Here is a 4,170-nt window from a genome sequence, read left to right as displayed (position 1 = left end):
ATCTAGGACTGAGCTTTCCACTTTTTCCATAGGCATGTAAGACACCACCTCAGAGTAGTGTCCAGGAAATTTCATTATAGAAACCAGTTGCTCCAGATAGCTCATGGAAGTGAGCCAAGCTGTATGCTGCTGGCAGGCAAAGTCAGAATGCCATCAGGGTCAGTGGGCTCTGCCTCTGGATCAATCAAGAATTACTGGGCTGTATACACACACACCCAGATACTAGATTTTTTTTTTATTCCTAGAGTTGACGCTACCGTCACTAGCCAGTTTGTTCCAAACCACAAATATGCTAACTGGTCAGTTCCTGAGCACTGGGGTGTGAGTGTGTCACCTACATCTTGACAGCAATCCTGATGAAGTGGAGATGTAAGGACAAGAAATGCTTTCCCCAGTTGAGTTTATGCTGATCAGGCAGCTGTTAAAGGTGATCTGCATCTGATGTGGGCTGTAGTCCGCAAAACTTATGCATTAATACATGTAAGCCTTTAAGGTGCCACAAGGATCTCTGTTGTTGTTTGCTAGGGGACAGTATGTGTATGAAGGGCGGGATGGTGCCAACCTAATTTGAAAGCCGGCGGTGCTTTTATTTAACATTATTTTACCCTATCCATGACATAAGTGCGAGAGGCAAATCAGCTCCTAATTTTGCATTACTCCCCCACCCCCTATATATAATGGGGAAATAGGTGTGTTTTCGTCAAAATAAGAATTATTTGTAGAAGCCTGCGACCTCGAGGCCACTCTTGGCTGAAAACAGGTGGTCACAAATGTTTATTCTGCTAAGTGACAACATCCCTTGAAGTTTAAGATATTGCTTAAGTGCGTTTACGTTCCTTTAGTTTAGCCCGAGCAGATTCAACATAGCATCTTAACCGGTTTGTCTTTTTTAAATAAAAAATAAATAGCCATATATTGCCGCAGGGAATCGTATTCTCTCCTCCTGGCTCCTTTTGTGGTCCTCAGGCCACTGAATTTACAGTTTCACTTTCTGACGCAAGTACCAAGGTCGGGCGCTTTAGCTCAGTCTCTCCTTGGAGGTAGCTGCGATTTCAGCGGAGTAGATTCAGATCGAACTGGCACCGCGCCGTTTCCAAACGATGGTGCAGACTTGGAAGTCCTGTGCTTACCCACATGAGATCCGCTGCCATTCTCGTACCACCAGTTCAACGCTTATTTAAATGTCAGCCGTTCTCCCCCGCGGCGAAAGTGTTGCACATGTGACGTCGGGCATTCCGTTAGACCGAGGCTTGATTTCGCTCCCGCGGATTCGTTGACCTCGCATTTTTGTGGCTTGAGCACCGTGGAAGCTCCCAACGGGAGCGACCGTCTTCCACCTCACATTACCTAATTCTGTGTTTAAAACCCTGCTTCAGCGCGCCTCCTTTTAACCCCTGCAAAGCCAGAATGTGCGAGGACACAATCGCCGACTAGGCCTCCCCGCGCCGGCTCCATCTCTGGAACCTAGCTGCCATTCCGCCTTCGCCCATTCGCCACGAGCCCGCGCCCCGCAATGAAGGTTGGGGGCGGGAGGGGAACAAATCCTAAATTCGGCCGAACCGCTAAAAACGAACCCGTGCTCAGCGCCGCCCGTCCCTCCGGCGGAGGCGCGAGCGGCTGTTTTTTCCTCAGCGCGCTCTCTCTCTCTCTCTCGTGTCGAAAGCGCGGATACGGAAAGCGAGGTAAGTGAGCCGGCGAAACCGTCACCATAGAGAGGAAAGAGGGAGGGGGCACGTCTCGCGAGACCGGACGCGAGAGTCTCGCCTGAGTGCTTTGGCCCCGCCCCCTGGTCCCTGGCGGCGGCGGCGGCGGCGGCAGAGGCAGCGGGGTTGTCACCCTTTCCCCCCTTCCTCTTTTTTTCTCCCCCTCGTCGTTCCCTCACAGGTCGCGAGACGAGGCGAGCGGCAGAGCGCGAGGCGCTGAGGGAGCGCGAGGCCGAGCGAGGGGAGGAGGCGGGGGCCGCGCGTGCGCCTCCCGAGAGGAGGCGGAGGGGGGAGGAGGAGGAGGAGGAGGAGCGGGTAGGAGCAGGTGACGCGCAAGTGGGAGGAGGCGGCGGAGAAAGAGCGGCGGGGGAGCGCGAGCGCCCTTTGTGGGAGGGGGCCGGCGGAAGGAGGGGGGCGCGCGCGCGCGCGCTCCGGCGGCGAATGACGGGTGTGTTTGCGGGGCGGGGGAGGCCGAGCGGGGCCCGGCGCGCGCGAGAGGGAGCCGGGAGCATCTGGTGGGCGGGGCCGGGGCACCTGAGCGGGGAGGGGGCTGCCGCGGGGCGCAGATTGTGGCGCGGGGAGGATGTTGTGAGGGGGTGTCCGAGGCTGAAGAAGGAAAGGCAGCGGGGGCTGGGGGGAGGGCAGGACCCAGTGTCCTCGGAGAGAGGTGCCTGAGGAGTGGGTGTGATGGGGTGGGGCCGTGGCACTGGGGGAGGGGGGCTAGAAGGGAGGCACTCCCCCCCCCCGAGGCATACTCTCAGGATACATGTCTCCGTGTGTCTTCTGGATGGGAGAAGTTCAGTGGTGGTGGTGGTGGTGGTAGAAATTGCTCACTCTCCTGTGGAAATAGGAATTAAAGAAAGGGAGGGGGGGTATAAAGAAATATTTAAAGAAATATTTGGGTGCCTGAGGAGGGTGACATAGGAAAGGGAGTTTGGAATAGCCTCCTATGGAGGGGGTGTTCTGAGGGGATGTCCTGAAGGGGGGCATTGGGCTGCAGGAGGAGGGATGACTTTTGGGGGGAAAGTGCCAGATGGAAGAGGGGCATGAATCAAAACCGCTTGGCAAGACAGAGTCCATTGGCAGAAAGGTGGAGTAAATGGCTGAGAAATAACAAATGGAGAGTGAGGTGTAAAGGGGAAGAGAAATCTGGCAGGATTTCAGAGGGAATGAGAGAAGGGAGATCTTTGGTGGAAGAACTTAGATTTCCCATAGAGGCAGAACTCTGAGAAAGTGGAAGATGAGGATGGGCAGAAGGAATGGGAGGAGCTATGAATATATATGCTGCTGAAGTAAGAGAGAGAAAGTGATTCCCTTTGAGACCATGGGCAAATTAACTAGGGGTGGTTGGAGAGGGGTAAGAAATGCGGCCGTGATAAATTATAGAACTGGGAGGCTAGGCCTTTCAACGTTGTGCGGGGCATCAGGAAGTTAGAAACATTGAACTTCACAAAGGGAAGACAGTTCTTGGGGTGTTTGTAAAGAGATATAGGAGTGAGTACTTCAGGGGGTAGAAATGTAGACTAGGAAAAGAATTCTCAAGAGGGCAAGCCTATATAAGTAGATCTCTTAAGGAGTGGGAGCTGTTACCATGGGGAAGATTGTGTTTTGATAAAGCTGAGGTTTTTTTGGAAGAAATAGGGTAGAACCATGGCAGAAGAACAGGACTCTGGGAATTTCCACCTCTTTTTTGGAAACATAAGTTACAGTATGCCGTCTTCCTCTAGCAGGGTTTACTTTGCTCTGTCTAAGTCTAGTGTCACTTCACATTATACATCTGTGACTTTTAGTTTTAGGATAATTAAATTGTTGCATAATCTTGCTTAATTTTTCATCTGTAAACATGATAACTTTCCCTTATAAATAAGGAGGACATGTCCACAGGGGATAGAATTTGGGAGTCCTGATTCCCGGCACTCCCTGTTCTATCATGCTAGATCTCTTTTGTGTTCTAAAGCTTTCCACATAAACTCAGAGTTCTTGCTATGCTACAACTATGCTGCTGCAGCAGAACATTTCATAATTTATATCTCTATCCATTTCATAATTTAAATCTATATTTTTGCTCGCGCTGCCTGCTTTTAAAAAAAACGCTACTTTCTCTACTTTGTTCCTAGTCTTTCAAGAATTCTGTTTCACATGGACTGAAACAACTCCAACCTGGCTTTATTGGGAAGGAGGGGGAAAATACTGATCTGTCTATTCATTGGATTTTGCCAGGAGCTTGACCACAGGAGATAATCCACAGCAGGTACAACTTTATGCCCGCCTTTTGCTTCATTTATTTATTAAATAATAATTATTATTATTAATAATCAAAGTTCTCTGGGGTTTTTTGTCGCTCCTTTCATGTTCCATTTGTTTTGAGATCTATATGCCTGTCCATATGCAACAAGCAGCTTCGCTAGGGAATAAGTATAGTGAGTAAAATCACTGAGGTTTCCAAGCCTGCTTTGCTACTTGGCAT

At 50.7% G+C, this 4,170-nt stretch overlaps 1 protein-coding gene across 4 annotated transcripts in view; it reads left to right on the top strand.

The window, feature by feature from the left end:
• Positions 1–1,788: 1,788 nt before the first annotated feature.
• SETD1A (SET domain containing 1A, histone lysine methyltransferase) overlaps positions 1,789–4,170 on the top strand; it is a 45,331-nt gene continuing 42,949 nt past the window's right edge. Inside the window, exons 1-2 of one of the 4 annotated variants that reach the window (XM_084806057.1) lie at positions 1,789–1,884; positions 3,821–3,954. The gene's annotated coding sequence lies outside the window, so the exon portion shown is untranslated. Of the gene's footprint in view, positions 1,898–1,982; positions 2,152–2,705; positions 3,955–4,170 lie in introns of those variants that run through there. The other 3 variants (XM_084806056.1, XM_084806054.1, XM_084806055.1) reach the window with 3 other exon arrangements.

Source organism: Heloderma suspectum, chromosome 6 (assembly GCF_057233095.1).
Source record: "Heloderma suspectum isolate Gila_16-S chromosome 6, 16-S_ref, whole genome shotgun sequence".
NCBI classification, from domain to species: Eukaryota; Metazoa; Chordata; class Lepidosauria; order Squamata; family Helodermatidae; genus Heloderma; species Heloderma suspectum.
This window is presented reverse-complemented; position numbering and strand designations above follow the sequence as displayed.